This window comes from Hordeum vulgare, chromosome 6H (genome assembly GCF_904849725.1).
Source record: "Hordeum vulgare subsp. vulgare chromosome 6H, MorexV3_pseudomolecules_assembly, whole genome shotgun sequence".
Classification (NCBI taxonomy): domain Eukaryota; kingdom Viridiplantae; phylum Streptophyta; class Magnoliopsida; order Poales; family Poaceae; genus Hordeum; species Hordeum vulgare.
Window position 1 is genome coordinate 10,756,059 of NC_058523.1, and position 19,179 is coordinate 10,775,237.

Genomic DNA, 19,179 nt, shown 5'->3' on the forward strand with positions numbered 1-19,179 from the left:
GTGATCCAGTTATCAAGCAACAACACCTTGTTCATAATCAGAAGACACTGACTATCTTTGATCAACTGTCTAGCCAACTAGAGGTTTGCTAGGGACAGTGTTTTGTCTATGTATCCACACATGTATATAAGTCTTTATTCAATACAATTATAGCATGGATAATAAACGATTATCTTGATACAGGAATTATAATAATAACTATATTTATTATTGCATCTAGGGCATAATTCCAACAGTATCCACAATAGCTTTTTCTAAATCTGCCATCGAGGGAGAAAGACTCCTCACCAGAATATATTTCAAAAAAAAAAATTGGTCCTGTTTGTAAGAAAAACCAGATCGAAAACCAAACATGGCTGCCCAGTTTATAAAAAAGCAGGCCAAATCCCGCACAAGCAACGAAGCCCTGTGGTCCACACGACATAAGGCTGTAGTCGCACCAAGACACACCCCTGGGTCCGGATCCGCCGCTCCGACTACCTCTGCTCACACGCGAGCAACAACGATGCATGACATGAACACCCTATAGCCCTTGCTACATGAAAAGACCATATGCAGACCACTAATGGTGTGCCATAAATGCAGGGCCGCTGCCCTAACATACTAATTGCATTGACCAGGTCAAGGGACTCGCTACCCTCGCAGGATGAGGTCGCTACCCAAGCCATGCAAAACCACGTAGAGCTGTTGTTGCTTCGCTGTTCGAGGCCACCGCCTCAGAACCCATCCATTGTCCGGAGCAGCCACCCCAGCATCCACCGCCATAGACCACAACAAGATCCAACACAACTTCCACAGATCAGCCGCCCCACAATGTCAACCACAGATCTGCCGCCCCACAATGTCAAAGGATTCCAAGGTGGCACGTTCAAGAAGGTAGTCACATCGGTGTTAGCATTTCCCGTTGGAAGTGAGCATGAGTTTTCACCTGAAGATCACTTGACATCGCGGCAAAGAATAGGCAAGCCCCACGACGAGGCCTTCAGGAAGGAATAGAGTGAGAAAGATGTCGTCCTCATCGGCACCAAAAGATGTAGAAAAACGTAGGTTAAGTGTATGCTTGTTGCAGGGACGCGTTGTAGGGTAACGTAGCATAAATTTAAAAAAATTCCTACGCATATTCCGATCTTTCTATGGAGAGACCAGCAACGAGAGAGGGGTGAGAGCATCTTCATAGCTTTGAAGATCGTTAAGCGGAAGCGTTACTAGAACGCAGTTGATCGAGTCGTACTCGCGGCGATTCAAATTGCGGTGTGATTCCGATCTAGTGCCGAACTACGGTACCTCCGCGTTCAACACACGTGCAGCCCCGTGACGTCTCCCGCACCTTGATCCAGCAAGGAGGAGGGAGAGGTTGGGGAAGAACTCCAGCAGCACGACGGCGTGGTGTCGATGGAGAGACGAGGTCTCCCGGCAGGGCTTCGCCAAGCACCGGCAGAGAGGAGGAGAAAGAATGGCAGGGCTGCGCCGAGAGAGAGAGAGGGAGAGAGAGAGAGAGAGAGAGAGAGAGAGAGAGAGAAAACCATGTGCAAAACAGCCCCGAAACCTCAACTATATATAGGGGGAGAGGGAGGGGGCGCAACCCTTAGGGTTCCCACCCTCAAGGGGTGCGGCAACCCAGATGGGAGAGGGGGCGGCGGCCAGGGCAGGGAGGAGGGGTGGCGCACCCCTCTGGTGGGCCTTAGGCCCACCTGCGCTAGGATTCCCCCTCTCCCCTCTTCCTGCGCCATGGGCTGAGTGGGGGCGCACCAGCCCACCTAGGGGCTGGTTCCCTTCCCCACTTGGCCCATCTAGCCTCCCGGGGTCGTTGCCCCCCTTCGGTGGACCTCCGGGGCCACCTTCGGTGGTCCCCGTGGTCCCGGTACGTTACCGGTGATGCTCGAAACACTTCCGGTGTCTGAAATCATCCGTCCTATATATCAATCTTTACCTCCGGACCATTTTGGAGCTCCTCGTGACGTCCGGGATCTCATCCAGGACTCCAAACAACTTGCGATAACCTCGTATAACAATTCCCTATAACCCTAGCGTCATCGAACCTTAAGTGTGTAGACCCTACGGGTTCGGGAGACAGGTAGACATGACCGAGACACCTCTCTGGCCAATAACCATCAGCGGGGTCTGGATACCCACGGTGGCTCTCACTTGCTCCGCGATGATCTCATCGGATGAACCACGATGTCAAGGATTCAATCAATCCCGTATACGATTCCCTTTGTCTGTCGGTATAGAACTTGCCCGAGATTCGATCGTCGGTATACCTATACCTTGTTCAATCTCGTTACCGGTAAGTCTCTTTACTCGTTCCGTAGCACGTCATCGTGTGAGTAACTCCTTAGTCACATTGAGCTCATGATGATGTTCTACCGAGTGGGCCTAGGGATACCTCTCCGTCACACGGAGTGACAAATCCCGATCTCGATTCGTACCAACCGAACAGACACTTTCAGAGGTACCCGTAGTGCACCTTTATAGTCACCCAGTTACGTTGTGACGTTTGATACACCCAAAGCACTCCTACGGTATCCGGGAGTTGCACAATCTCACGGTCGAAGGACACTACAAGAAATATGGTCAATTATGACCAAAATTATTGACGGAGGTTTAATTGGTCATAGATCAATGACCAAAATTCACAAATTGGTCGTGAAGACTGTGGATGGGTCAAAACCCTATCATGTCATGACCATTTAGGGTGAATAGGTCATTATCTAATTGCATAGAATGGTCATAAAGATGTGAATGATGCATACTAGCTTATTTCAAGTCCATCATGACGAAATTATATTATCATAGAAATCTGCTGAGGGTGTCTGGATGACAACTCAACAATTTTATCAAGGTGTGTGTTTAATTGTCAATTTTTTGTCTAGGTGTATGTCTAGTTGTCAATTTTAATAGCCAGACACACGACTATGATGGACAAATTGACAGACGTGTCGCGTGGTTGTCAATGGCATATAATTGATAAAATTGATAAAAATGGGGCCAACAAGACTCAATCAAAGACATGTCACTAGTTCAAGAAGCACATACGAGTAGGCATTTATCGTGCACATGCTGTAGTAGCGGTTGGAAATCTTTTTAATTATATATGTGTTCTGTTATGGGCCTCCTTTGGGCCAAACCTGAACCAAGTCCATATTTTTATAAATAAAAGAAAAACTATTGGTTGAAAGCCTGTTACTAGAAACAAACCCTAGAAAACAAAAATACCGGGTCAAGTCTATCTCAAGGGGCAGCGGTGGCGCGACTGACCATCACTTGCACCCAGCGGGCAGCGGGTGGCGCCATGGCCGACCATAAATTACGTCAGGCAGGCAACACGCATCTCAGAAAAATGATATGTGTATTCACTCGATTAGAGGAATTATGTTTCTGTCTATATAATATGTGCAAAGATTTTTAGCTCCAAATCGTCTCCAGTCACACCTAAAATCTTTCCCGCTACTACAAAAAACTTTCCCGCTTCACATATGAGGGTATTTTCATCAAGTATTTCAGCCGCACCGCACCATACAGCTGCTCCCGTCCAAACATTTCCCCCAAATCCCCTCGAACCCTAGCCGCCATGTCCCCCCTCGAACCCTAGCCACCCCTGCCTTCCCCTCGAGCGCGAGCAACGGCCGATCCAGACACCGGCGGCGCAACGCAAGCAGCGGCCCAATCGATCCAGCCACTGGCGGCGCGTCCCCTCGAGCGCAAGCAGCGGCCGATCCAGCCACCGGCGATGCGTCCCCTCGAGCTCGAGTAGCGGCCGATCCAGCCATCGGCGACGTAACGCGAGCAGTGGGCCATCGATCCAACCACCGGCGGCACGACGCGAGCAACAGCCCGATCGATCCAGCCACCGGCGACGCGACGCGAGCAACGGCCCAATCGATCCAGCCATCGGCAGGGTGGCGCTAGCAACGGCTCGGTCAATCCAGCCGCTTGCGTGGTGGGGCGAGCAACGGATGGTCCAACCACCGAGGGGCGGCGCAAGCAGATCTTCCTGCTGTCCACGAGCCTGCTTGCTTGGTTTTCGCCCTGATCATCCATCCATCCATAGTTTCTATCCATACGCACCTCGTCCACTGACTGGTAACCACACATCCATCGCTAGTACATCTCTCGCCTGCTCTGCTGCACGGTGCCCTGATTCCGGTTTCGTTTGATGATGCAGATTAGGATGTCGTCGGCTGGGATGGTGGTGTTCTTCCATGTGATGCTCTGATCATTGTCGTTGCTCCGCTGATCGACACTGCTCTGGGAGGACACGCGATCTCGGTTCAGCGAGCTGGTGTTCTTCTCTACTTGTTTAGCTTAAGATTAATTCTTCTTGCTAAGTTCTTCCTAGCTTTTCAGCATTAGCAGTATTGCTAGTGGGAGCGGGAATCATGATGCATCATCTCATCTTCTATTATAGTTGTTGATAAGAAGAAACTTTTTCATTGGTGCTGTATGTAGTGTTTGTTAGGAAATGAAAAGAAATGTCGGCATGAATGTTATTGCATGCCGATAGCAAAGCTTGCGATCTGGGCGATCGTTTTGACAGAACTCAATGTCCATGACCATGTTAACAAAGTGGTTTGTTAGTGGTCAAAAGAAAAAGGCGTTTCAGGCACTGCCTTTTTGTTTTGCTTTTCTTTAGATGGAATCACTTTTCGAGATAGAAAATTTCCAAATTAACATCTCTTTTGCATTTGCTGTAAACTTAAATATTTAATCCTCCTCTTACACTTAAATTTCTGCAAATATAATGCACTGAACTGCAAAAGTATTTTACTTTGCAGTGGCTGTAAACTGAACAAATAGTATATTATATGAAGATATGATACATAAGCAATATTTTTCAATAGCTAAAAATATGCAGGCTGCAACTTGTGTATTTTGGTATGACAGTGCATAATTTATGTCAACGACAAGTAGTGAAGTGTGTGTGTCTAGATATTATATGTGCAACTTAAGTGCTTATCTATCTTTCAAAGTATCTGCCCACTTTATGTTTATAACTCGTAACTACTATGTTGATCCCTAGGCCATCAACTCGTCCAACAAGCAAGGACAGTAGAAACAACCAATCAAGCAACTAAGCATCACCAAGTTCACTAGCATAGATCCAAGTCCCTTGAAATCCACAATGACAAAGATGAGAAGAAGCAAGAAAGCCGCAGGTATACAACTTGTTTGTTGAGTGTGTTGTTTGATTTTCTATAGATGTGAATTGTGCTTTGTATAGTTTTGTGCCTAGCTAATGTTTGTAACCTAATAATTGAAGTTTACGTCTTCTAGGATTGCTAATAGTTCGCTCCTCATTTGTATTCTGTATTAAGTAACTAAAATGAAATAAATACATAGTAGGATAACTTGCTTGAATCGCACGTAGAGAACAAGTTGGCTTCATAAATGCTAAGTTATAGCATTACATGATGCTTTGGTCTATAACTGAATTTCTGTTTGTGTTGTCTTGCTTCTCTAAGAGGATATATCAAATATACTATATTTTTTCAGCAGTGTGCTTTAGTAGAAAAAGGTAGTCGCACTATGAGGGATTTACTACAATAGTAGTTTGTTGCTACAAAAAGTTGGATTCCAATCTTAGAACAGATCGAGCCTCCAACTAGAATCTCTGATTGTGTAATCTAATGTGATGTGGTTGTTATGTATCCAGTTTTCAAAATATTCAATGGGGCTAATTTTTAGACTCCAATGTTCTTTTCGAATTGTTCCATAAGTTACTGATAAATGTCTTGTACAATGTTTATTCAGTGACCACGTTGAGAAAATGCTTGCAGATTGCTGACATGTATCAACTTTTTAATATATTCCCAAATACACAACAAAAGTATGTTAGTGAACTTCCTACATTTTTTTCACATGTAACCAAACCTATTAAAAATAAGTACTATTAACTTAACAAAATCCCTAGACCGTGCAGGTGCACAGTTTGATGACGAGTACTTCTGAATTGTAAATTGGATTATAATCCTTATGAGCCTTTATGGTTGCTCCATTAATTCTGATGTTTGTTTTTTCATGGTAGGAAACATGTCAGTCGAACAACTGGAACCGTTCGTAAGTTAAGTTCCATCACAAAACTGGTTCTTGCCCCTATATTTTTGTAGGGCGATTCTGTTATCTCCTAGGACACTGCTACTACACAATAGCCAACAATGTTGAATACTGTTATATTTCTAGAATAAATACAATAGCAAACAATGTTGAATACTGTTATATTTCTACAGAATAGCCAACAATGGCTGATAAATACGAGTGTCATCATATAATTCATGTCTGATATTTCTAGAATATGTAATTGGTAACCAGCAATGTTGTTTTCAGTTTGACAGACATGGATGATAAGTTCCAGTACAACTTCATGTGATGCAATATTCTTTGCTTTCTGAATTTATTAATAGTCGTTGCCAAACTCATGTGTTTATATAAATCATGTTTGCTACTTTGTTAATAAATCATGTGCTTCTTAATTCTTTTTATGTATGGCTTGCTGTCAAAACACTAAACTTAAGATGTCCTTGATTAATTGAGTGAAGCCATCATTATAGTAGTTGTATAATGTACGAGTTATTCATCTCCTAGTGGAGGAGCATGTAACTTTTGGTCGCATGTGTTGTGTGATTAAAATGATGACTACATTATACTTTGATTTTTGCTCGGGTTGTAGTCTTCTAGAATTCTGTTCGTTATTATTACTATTGTTATATTGTCTTCAGAGCTATGTTCTCAACCTATCCTATTGATATAAGTGCTTGTTGTCATGTTTGTGCTAAATATTTAATTGAATATTGATAAGTATTTAATCGACTACTGATATCCTGTGTCTAGTTGAGTTACTATATTAAGTAGTATTATGTAGCCAGATTCGTGCGTGCTGTAAATAAGATGTTGCCCCTTTTTTAAGTAACATTACTTGTCTTCTTGACTTGTTTTCAAATAAGTATCGTGTGCAATGTGTAGGCTTTATTTTTAGTAAAATCTGTGGCTGAATATATTGATGGACATTGTACATCTTTCTTTAAATGCCAGGCTAACATGGAAAGTGTTATGGAAAAAGAGGTACCACAACCTGGAGAACCAAATTGTTGTTGTTGTTGCTCACATTCTCACTACAAAATGTCTCTTAGCACATTCCTTCAAAATTTTGGCCTTGGGTCAACCTTCAAATTTTGTGATCCTCTGATGTAATGATACTACTATGTTATTTGAGTTATATTATTATTATCATTATATTCTTCTATTCTTTTGGTTGACTACCAAATTGTCAACAGAAATACTGTTGATTTTCCTTGAATAAGAGCTGGGCCAATTGATGTTGAAATGAATAAATAGCATGTAGGTTGCCTCAGCCTAAGAATTAACGTTAACTGGTTGATTTGTTGGGCTCTTTCAATGGTTGTGGCCCAAAAGTAAATCTAAAAATTGATTGAGTTAATGGGCTTGATCCATTATTGGGCTCAGCCCATTTAAATAACAGATTTCAACTAGTCCTACATGGCGTCCACATGTCATTTTGACACGTCATCATGTGCCACATGGGCATTGCCATGTTGGCTGGCCACATCAGATCCTACGTGTTTTAGGCTCATCCGTAATGACCATAATTTTGGTCGTGGATTTTACGACCAAAATTTTGGTCAAGGGCGGCCATGACCAAAATTCCAAAAAAGGTCATCTTTGTTCGTTCTTGACGGCCAACCGTTGACGTTCTGAATTTGGTCAAAAAAAGGTCAATAAACGAAAACAATGACAAATCAACGACCAAAACGGGGAGTCATAATTGACCTTATTTCTTGTAGTGGGAAAAGACACTTGACATTAGAAAAGCTTTAGCATACGAACAATACGATCTAGTGCTATGCTTAGGATTGGGTCTTGTCCATCACATCATTCTCCCAATGATGTGATCCCGTTATCAATGACATCCAATGCCCATGACCAGGAAACCATGATCATCTATTGACTAACGAGCTAGCCTACTAGAGGCTTACTAGGGACACATTGTGATCTATTTATTCACACATATATTACGGTTTCCTGTTAATACAATTATAGCATGAACAATAGACGATTATCATGAACAAGGAAATATGATAATAACCATTTTATTATTGCGTCTAGGGAAAATTTCCAACAGTCTCCCACTTGCAGTAGAGTCAATAATCTAGTTACATTGTGATGTATCGAACACCCATAGCATTATGGTGTTGATCATGTTTTGCTCGTGAAAGAGGTTTAGTCAACGGGTCTGCAACATTCAGATCCGTGTGTACTTTACAAATCTCTATTACTCCACTCTGGACATGGTCCTGGATGGAGTTGTAGCGGCGTTTGATGTGCTTCGTCTTCCGGTGAAACCTGGGCTCCTTGGCTATGGCAATGGCCCTAGTGTTATCATAGAAGAGTGTCATTGGACCCGACGCGCTTGGAACCACTCCAAGGTCGGTGATGAGCTCCTTCATCCAAATTCCTTCATGAGCTGCTTCTGAAGCAGCTATGTACTCCGCTTCACATGTAGATGCTGCCACGACTTCTTGCTTGCTGCTGCACCAGCTCACTGCCCCACCATTCAAAACATATACGTATCCGGTCTGTGACTTAGAGTCATCCGGATCTGTGTCGAAGCTAGCGTCGACGTAACCCTTTACGATGAGCTCTTCGTCACCTCCATAAACGAGAAACATTTCCTTAGTCCTTTTCAGATACTTAAGGATATTCTTGACCGCTGTCCAGTGTTCCATACCGGGATCACTTTGGTACCTCCCTACCAAACTTATGGCAAGGTTTATATCAGGTCTGGTACACAGCATGTCATACATTAGAGAGCCTACGACTGAAGCATAGGGGACATAACTCATCTTCTCTCTATCTGCTGCCGTTGTCGGCGACTGAGTCTTACTCAATCTCACACCTTGTAAAACTGGCAAGAACCCTTTCTTTGAGTTTTCCATATTGAACTTCTTCAATATCTTGTCAAGGTATGTACTTTGCGAAAGACCTATGACGCGTCTCGATCTATCTCTATAGTTCTTGATGCCTAATATGTATGCAGCTTCTCCAAGGTCCTTCATTGAAAAACTCTTGTTCTAATAGGCCTTTATGCTCTCCAACATTTCTGTATTGTTCCCCATCAATAATATGTCATCCACATACAGTATGAGGAAAGCTACAGAGCTCCACTTTCTTGTACAGACAGGCTTCTCCGTAAACCTGTATGAACCCAAACGCTTTAATCACCTCATTAAAGCGAATGTTCCAACTCCGAGATGCTTGCACCAGCCCATAGATGGAGCCCTTGAGCTTGCACCCTTTGTTAGCACCTTTAGGGTCGACAAAACCTTCTGGTTGCATCATATACAACTCTTCCTTAAGGTTCCCATTAAGGAACGCTGTTTTGACGTCCAATTGCCAAATTTCATAATCATAAAAGGCGGCAACTCCTAACATGATTTGGACTGATTCAGCTTCGCTACGGGAGAGAAAGTCTCTTCGTAGTCAACTCCTTGAATTTTTCGAAAACCGTTTGCGACAAGTCGAGCTTTATAAACGGTTACATTACCGTCTGCATCAGTCTTCTTCTTGAAGATCCATTTATTTTCTATGGCTCGCCGGTCATCGGCCAAGTCCACCAAAGTCCATACTTTGTTCTCATACATGGATCCTATCTCGGATTTCATAGCTTCAAGCCATTTGTTGGAATCCGGGCCCGCCATTGCTTCTTCATAGTTCGAAGGTTCACCGTTGTCTAACAACATGATTTCCATCACAGGGTTGCCGTACCACTCTGGTGCGGAGCGTGCCCTCGTGGACCTTCGCGGTTCATAGTAACTTGATCCGAAGCTTCATGATCATTATTGTTAACTTCCTCTTCAGTTGGTGCAGGCGCCACAGGAACAACTTCCCGTGCTGCGCTACTATCATGTTCGAGAGGGGGTGTAATTACCTCATCAAGTTCTACCTTCCTCCCACTTACTTCTTTCGAGAGAAACTCTTTCTCTAGAAAGGATCCGTTCTTGGCAACAAAGGTTTTACCTTTGGATCTCAGATAGAAGGTATACCCAAAGTTTCCTTAGGGTATCCTATGAATACGCATTTCGCCGCTTTGGGTTCGAGCTTTTCAGGTTGAACTTTCTTCACATAAGCATCGCAGCCCCAAACTTTAAGAAACGACAACTTAGGTTTCTTGACAAACCATAGTTCATACGGCGTCGTCTCAACGGATTTAGACGGTGCCCTATTTAAAGTGAATGCTGCAGTTTCTAATGCGTATCCCCAAAATGATAGCGGTAAGTCGGTAAGAGACATCATAGATCATACCATATCTAATAAAGTGCGATTACGACATTCAGACACTCTGTTGCGTTGCGGTGTGCCAGGCGGCGTCAGTTGTGAAACGATTCCACACTTTCTTAGGTGTGTGCCAAACTCGTGACTCAAGTATTCTCCTCCACGATCAGATCGTAGACACTTAATTTTTCTGTCACGTTGATTCTCGACCTCACTCTGAAATTCCTTGAACTTTTCAAATGTCTCAGATTTGTGCTTCATCAAGTAGATATACCCATACCTACTCAAATCATCGGTGAGAGTGAGAACATAACGATAGCCACCGTGAGCTTCAACGTTCATTGGACCACACACATCAGTATGTATTATTTCCAATAAGTCGGTTGCTCTCTGCATTATTCCTGAGAACGGACTCTTAGTCATCTTGCCCATGAGGCACGGTTCACATGTGTCAAATGATTCAAAGTCAAGAGACTCTAATAGTTCATCAGTATGGAGCTTCTTCATGCGCTTAACGCCGATATGACCAAGGCGGCAGTGCCACAAGTATGTGGGACTATCATTATCAACTTTGCATCTTTTGGTACTCACACTATGAATATGTGTAACATCACGATCGAGATTCATCAAGAATAAACCATTCACCAGCGGAGCATGACCATAAAACATATCACTCATATAAATAGAACAACCATTATTATCTGACTTAAATGAGTAGCCGTCTCGCATTAAGCAAGACCCTGATACAATGTTCATGCTTAAAGCTGGTACTAAATAACAATTATTAAGGTTTAAAACTAATCCCGACGGTAGATGTAGAGGTAGCGTGCTAACGACGATCACATCGACCTTGGAACCATTCCCGACGCGCATCGTCACCTCGTCCTTGGCAAGTCTCCGCTTATTCCGCAGTTCCTGCTTTGAGTTGCAAATGTGAGCAAAAGCAGCGGTATCAAATACCCAATAGCTACTACGAGCGCTGGTAAAGTACACATCAATAACATGTATATCACATATACCTTTAACGTTGCCGGCCTTCTTGTCCGCTAAGTATTTGGGGCAGTTCCGCTTCCAGTGACCCTTTCCCTTGCAATAGAAGCACTCAGTCTCAGGCTTGGGTCCATTCTTTTTATTCTTCCCGGCATCTGGCTTACCGGGCGCGGCAACGGCTTTGCCGTCTTTCTTGAAATTCTTCTTACCCTTGCCCTTCTTGAAACTAGTGGTCTTGTTGAGCATCAACACTTGATGCTCTTTCTTGATTTCTACTTCTGCAGACTAGAGCATCGAGTACAACTCGGGAATGATCTTCTCCATCCCTTGCATGTTGTAGTTAAGCACAAAGCCTTTGTAGCTTGGTGGGAAAGACTGGAGGATTCTGTCAATTATAGCATCATCTGAAAGTTCGACTCTAAGTGAAGTCAGACGACCGTGTAACCCAGACATTTTGAGTATGTGCTCACTGACAGAACTGTTCTCCTCCATCTTACAGCTAAAGAACTTGTCGGAGACTTCATATCTCTCGACACGGGCATGAGCTTGAAAACTAGCTTCAGCTCTTGGAACATCTCATATGCACCGTGTTGCTCAAAACGCCTTTGGAGCCCCGTTTCTAAACTGTATAACATGCCACACCTAACCAGAGAGTAGCCATCACTCCGCGTTTGCCAGACGTTCAGAATGTCCTGAGCTGCTACGGGAGCGGGAGGGTCACCTAGCGGCGCATCAAGGACATAAGCCTTTTTAGCTACTTCAAGGATGAGCTTCAAGTTGCGAACCCAGTCCGCATAGTTGCTACCATCATCTTTCAGCTTGTTTTTCTCTAGGAATGCGTTGAAATTGAGGTTGGCGTTGGCCATCTACAATATTTATAAAGACAACTTTTAGACTAAGTTCATGACAATTAAGTTCATTTAATCAAATTAAGTATGAACTTCCACTTAAATCGACATCCCTCTAGTCATCTAAGTGATACATGATCCGTGTCGACTAACCCGTGTCCGATCATCACGTGAGACGGACTAGTCACCATGGTGAGCAACTTCATGCTGATAGTATTCAACCATACGATTCATGTTCGACCTTCCGGTCTCTTGTATTCGAGGTCATGTCTGTACATGCTAAGCTCGTCGAGTCAACCTAGGTGTTTCGCGTGCGTAAATCTGGCTTACACCCGTTGATGGGGTTATAGTCCTAGGGTAGGGTCATAAGCCTGCCTTATAAGTCCTACCCAAGGACTACCCTTCATAAGGGACAAGGCCCTTAGTCAGTTCCGACTGAACTAAGAAGTCCCCATCATCCAGTCGGTAGCAGACCTCCGACCTTCCAGTCGAAGGCGAGCATTCGGAGCGCATCGAACGGACCGACTGGATTCCACTCTGTACATCGTAACCCCCCAGGAGGGAAACGGTCATACATTTCCTCACGCTTTTATTAGCATTTAGGCCATACGTTACCTGTAACGTAGGCATTTATTCGCCATATTCCACCCCTGTGCACCAACCTTGTGAAGGGCAGCGCACTCTATATAAGCCATCCTTCCCCACTGGTGCAAGGGTTAGCAACTCATTGTATTCTATATTCCACTCGACAACAAGCTCCCAGGGCACTGAGACGTAGGGCTATTACCTCCACCGCAGAGGGGCCTGAACTCATACGACCTCGTCGTAGCTAAGGCTCTGACCATCCTTTTCGTACCCTACACATCTACTGTCAGGCTTATACCCACCACAGTTGGTGCCCACCGTGGGGCAGGCGTCTAAGCGACTTACGGCGAGTTTGCGACTACTTCCTTTCGTCATGTCGTGTGGTGGAGGTTCGAGCATGGGTCACCAGATCTTCTTCGGCGCTCTCTCCTTCATCATCGACGATTCGGCATGGCTTCGGGATGCTCCTCTCGACGTCGAGGTGCTTCCGCATCGTGGGGCTACGCACTTCCGTGCCGGCGCCCGCGGCATTCTTCTTCTCCAACAGTCGGCTCCGGTGTCAACCTGCACCGCCGTCACGTGCCGCAGCAAGCGGTCTCGCCGACCGCGGCTCCAGCGTTGGGTGCAAAACGCCCAGGCGCGCCAGAACGCGTCTTCACAAGTGGCGGTTCTAGAGTCCATTGTGGTTGCCCCGCTGTCCCAGCACTCAGACTCGGTTCCGACTGAGTTTCCTTTCGAGTATGCGGGTCGCGGGCCCGCAGCAGAAGTACACATGGCCAACTCCCATGAAGATCCTCGTCAAGCTGGCCGAAACGAGCGCGAGGTCGGCGAAACGTCCGGCGCACGCCGTCCACCTCGCCGTTGTGCCAGTCAGCACACTCGGCGGAGCAACATGGAGTTGTTCCGCACACCCCTCCTCAACTTGGCTGCGGCTGCCAAGATAGACGATTCCCTTCGGCCAACTGATTCAGAGGCTGGTAGAGGGATCGAGCAGATCCGAGCCCTGTTGCACACGGCGCAGCAGCAGAATTCGGCAGTCTCCCAGTCGCACAACAGGATCCATAATAGTTATGTTCATGTGAATACGCATCGGTCGGTTCACAGCCCTGGTTCCCATCAGCGACACAGGGGAGGCAGCCATTCCATAAATCACGAAGATCACCGTCGTTCATGCACCCCTCCGCGGGGTGGGCCCTATGGGCCCCGACATCATGATGATCGGCGTTCAGTCGGTGACACTTACGACCCAAGGCCCGACGCAAGAGGGCGTATCGCCCAGCGAAGAGTCGACAGGGGCCGAGCCCACCGCGATGGTCACGATATGGACCGTCCGAGTGGAAGCAGGACCATCGTGTCTGGTCCCGAGTGTTTCAGTCGAGCCATCCGTTCGGCTAACATCCCGCCCAACTTCCGATTGGCGACGGGAATTAGCAAGTTTACAGGAGAGTCCAAGCCAGAAACATGGCTAGATGATTACCGAGTGGCAGTCCAGATCGGAGGAGGAGACGACCATGTCGCCATGAAGCACCTCCCTCTGATGCTCGACGGCTCGGCACGGGCGTGGCTGAATCAGCTGGCCCCCTCAAGCATCTACAGTTGGGCAGATCTGGCCCGAGTGTTCATCAAGACCTTCGAAGGGACGTGCAAGCGCCCTGCGGGCCTCGTGGAGCTCCAGCATTGCGTCCAGAAGCAAAACAAGCCCCTGCATGACTTCATTCAGCGATGGACAACACTCTACCACACGGTGGAGAACGTCACCGAGCATCAAGCAGTCTGCGCCTTCAAGACAGGCGTGCGGTACAGAGATCTGTACCTAAAGTTCGGCCGAACAGGTGACATCTCCATGAGCAAGATGATGGAGATTGCAGCACGCTACGCAAACGGCGAAGAAGAGGACCGCATCCGAAGTGGCAATCATAAGACAGTCGGCGATGGAGATGGAAGCAACACTCGTAAGCAAAAGCAAAAAGCTCCATCCACTCCGCAGGCAGAAGCTGCGGTCGTGACCAATGCCAAGTTCAAGGGCAAAGGGAAGGCGCAGTTTACCCCTAAGAAGAAGCAGTTCAATAATCCCATCCTGGACCAGCCATGTCCGGTTCATACGAAGATGGATGAAGAGGGCAACCCCATATATCCAAAGCATACCACTCGACAGTGTCGCCTCCTGATCCAGGGGTTCGGCGAAGGGCAACCGAGTGAAAAGGTCAATGAACAGGATGAGGAGGATAAGGAGGATCCGTTCCCCCAAGTCCATGCGACACTCATGATTTTTGCTGATGTTGAGAGCAAGAGTCGACTGAAGCTGGTGAACAGGGAGGTGAACATGGCCACCCCTACCAGCCACAAGTTCCTCAAATGGTCTCAGACTGCAATCACCTTTGACCAGTCGGATCATCCAGCACACGTACCCACCCCAGGAAGACAAGCTCTGGTCGTCGACCCGGTGGTAGAAGGAGTCCCACTGCGCAAAGTCCTCATGGACGGCGGCAGCGGTTTGAACATCATGTATGCCGACACTCTCAAGGGGATGGGCATTCCGATGTCCAAACTCAGCGAGAGCAGCATGCAGTTCCATGGAGTCGTCCCTGGACGGAAGGCCATGTCACTCGGCCAGATCGCGTTGGACGTCGTTTTCGGCTCCGACAAGAACTTTCGCAAGGAAAAGCTCACGTTTGAGGTGGTGGATTTCCAGAGCGCTTACCACACAATTCTGGGCCGCCCAGCGTATGTGAGTTTCATGGCCCGTCCATGTTACGTATACTTGAAGCTGAAGATGCTAGGCCCAAAAGGCGTGATCACCATCACGGGCAATCGACAGCGAGCCAAAGAGTGTCTGCAGCAGGGATCAAGAATCGCCGACCAGCAGATGGCTGTCCTCGAGCTCGACGAGTACAAGAAAACAGTCGACCCCGCCGACCTGATGCGCTCAAAGAAGCCAGCTTCAGAGTCTGCATTCCAGTCGGCGGGAGAGACGAAGAAGGTCAGCATTCACCCGACGGACGACACAGCTGCCCCGACCAACATCTCCACCACCCTCGATCCTAAATAGGAAGCCGAGCTCACCCAATTCCTCCGTGAGAACTGGGACATCTTCGCATGGAAACCCTCTGACATGCCAGGTGTACCCAGGGAGTTGGCTGAGCACCGACTGCATGTGGACCCCGTCGCTCGGCCCGTCCGAGAGCGCCTGCGCCAGGCTGCCGCGCACAAGAGGAAAGCAATCGGGGAGGAGGTGGCCAAGCTGCTGGCAGCCAACTTCATTCGCGAGGTTCACCACTCCGAGTGGCTCGCCAATGTTGTCATGGTGCCCAAGAAGGACAAGTCGCTCCGAATGTGCATCGACTTCAAATATCTCAATAAGGTCTGCCCGAAGGACCATTTTCCGCTCCCCCGCATAGATCAAATTGTCGATTCGACTGCGGGCTGCGAGCGTTTGTCATTTCTTGATGCCTACTCGGGCTATCATCAGATCCGTCTGTATGGCCCCGATGAATTAAAGACAGCCTTTATCACCCCATTCGGGTGCTTCTGCAACATCACTATGTCATTTGGTTTGAAGAATGCAGGGGCTACCTTTATGCGCATGATCCAAAAATGCCTTCTCGACCAGATCGGTCGGAATGTGGAGGCATATATGGATGATATCATAGTCAAGTCACGCAAAGGTTCTGACCTGCTGACTGACTTGGCAGAAACATTCGCCAACCTTCGTAGGTACGATATCAAGCTCAACCTCGCCAAATGTTCATTCGGCGTTCCCAGCGGAAAGTTACTCGGTTTCTTCGTTTCCGAACGAGGAATCGATGTCTACCCCGAAAAGATCGGGACCATCGTCTGAATGGAGAGGCCGATCAGAATACACGATGTTCAACGGCTCACAGGTTGCCTAGCGGCTTTGAGCAGGTTCATCAGTCGACTCGGCGAGAAAGCACTTCCTCTGTACCGACTCATGAAGAAATCAGATACTTTCGAATGGACAGACGAAGCCCAAGTCGCATTCGACGACCTCAAAGTCCTACTTTCCACCCAGCCGGTTCTTACTGCTCCGCTCAGTAAAGAGCCCCTTCTTCTGTATATCGCGGCTACAAATCAAGTCGTCGGTACTGTTCTTACAGTCGAACGAGAAGAAGAAGGCAAAGCATACAAAGTTCAGCGGCCAGTGTACTACGTCTCCGAGGTCCCGACTCCTTCCAAGCAGAGGTATCCCCACTATCAAAAACTTATCTACGGGATTTACATGACTGCGAAGAAAGTGGCCCATTATTTGCAAGACCACTCGGTGTCTGTCGTTTCTGATGCTCCGTTGTCGGAAATTCTCCACAATCGAGATGCGTCAGGCCGAGTGGCGAAGTGGGCAATGGAGATGCTGTACTGCGACATCAAGTTCGAGGCCAAGAAAACTATTAAGTCTCAAGCTCTGGCTGACTTCATAGAAGAATGGGTAGAACAACAGCAACCGACCCACATCCGCTCGGCCCATTGGACAATGTCTTCGATGGGTCCAAGATGTTGAATGGCTCCGGCGCTGGCATTGTGATCATATCGCCAAAGGGCGACAAACTCAAGTACGTGCTGCAGATACACTTTGATTCCTCCAACAACGAGGCAGAGTATGAAGCTCTCCTCTATGGATTGCGCATGGCCATCTCACTCGGCGTCCGTCGCCTGATGGTCTACGGCGATTCAGATTTGGTGGTCAATCAAGTGATGAAAGAGTGGGACGTTAGGAACCCCACCATGACCACATATTGCAATGCAGTGAGGAAGCTTGAGAAGAAGTTTGAAGGTCAAGAACTTCATCATGTTCCGAAACTGAAGAACCAAGCAGCTGATGAGTTGGCAAAACTCGGATCCACTCGGAGACCAGTGACGTCTGCCTCGAGCACCTTCACCTGCCCTGAGTTAAAGAAGATCCTTTCACAGAAGAACCAGTACAACCAAAGAGTTCAACAGACCCGACTGAAGTCGATGTACCTGCTGTGGATGATCTGGTCATGGAAATTCTTGCTGTCATCCCCGATTGGACTGTCCGATCATTGCATATATCCTGAGGCAGGAACTACCAGAAGACGAAGTCCAGGCCAGGCAGATAGTCCGCAGGTCGAAGTCATTCACTGTCATTGATGGCCAATTGTACAAGGAAAGCGTTTCAGGCGTTCTTCAACGATGCATCTCCCCAGAAGAGGGGAAGCTAATCCTGGAGGATATTCATTCGGGGACCTGCGGTCATCACGCCTCTTCAAGAGCAATCGCTGCCAAGGCATTCAGGGCTGGTTTTTTCTGGCTGCAGGCAAACGAGATGGCTAAAGATATGGTCGACCGATGTGAGGGCTGTCAGTTCTACTCCAACAAGTCCCACAAGCCGACATCTGCGTTGATGACAATCCCTCTTGTGTGGCTGTTTGCAGTATGGGGATTAGATACAGTCGGTCCGTTCAAGACAGGCCAAGGTGGATACACACATCTGTTGGTGGTGGTCGACAAGTTCACAAAATGGATTGAAGCCAAGCCCATCAAAAAGCTCGACGCCTTAACAGCCATCAAGTTTGTCAGGGACATCATCTCCAGATTTGGTGTGCCTCATAGTGTAATTACAGACAATGGAACAAACTTCGACTCGGACAGGTTCAAAGGTTTCTGTGCAAGCCAAGGTATTCGAGTGGATTTTGCTTCCGTAGCACATCCTCAATCCAATGGACAAGCAAAGTGGGCGAATGGACTTATTCTGCAAGGTTTGAAGCCCCGACTCCTGTGAGAGGTGGGACATGCCGCTGGCGCATGGGTCACCGAGTTACCTTCAGTACTTTGGGATCTCCGCACAACCCCGAACAAATCTACAGGGCGATCAACGTTCTTTCTCGTTTATGGAGCAGAAGCGGTCTTTCCGAGTGACTTGCTTCACAATGCTCCATGAGTTGAACTCTTCTCCGAAGCCGAAGCAGAACAAGCAAGGCAAGATGGAGTGGACCTTCTGGAGGAGGAGCGCGAGAGGTCACTGACTCGCTCAACCATTTATCAACAAGATCTGCGGCGCTTTCATGCACGCCACGTCAGGAGTCGCACGTTCCAAGCAGGCGACCTGGTGCTCCGAGTGGATCAGCAAAGACCTCACAAGTTGGCTCCTGCCTGGGAAGGACCTTTCATCATCTCCAAGGTGCTGAATAACGGAGCATACAGACTCTACAACATCGATAGGGAGACAGACGAGCCGTGAGCATGGAACGGAGATCTCCTGAAGCGCTTCTACACGTGACCGTCGACTGAAGCACTGTAAAGAACAAGTATAGATGAAATAATATAAAGCAGATTGAGCTTTTGTAGATTCAGAATTCTTCCGCGGTCACAGACTCAAAAAAAAAACTTAGTTGCGATCCAGAATCGCCTAAGTTCTAACTTCCTCCGAGTGTGCACTAAACGTTGCACTCGGGGACTTAGCTGCGATCACGAATCGCCTAAGTACTAAATTTCT

General features: G+C 47.0%; 1 pseudogene; it reads left to right on the top strand.

Annotated features, from left to right (window-relative positions):
• The first annotated feature begins 579 nt into the window (after positions 1 to 579).
• On the top strand, positions 580 to 4,163 carry LOC123404883 (annotated as a pseudogene).
• Positions 4,164 to 19,179: the final 15,016 nt, after the last annotated feature.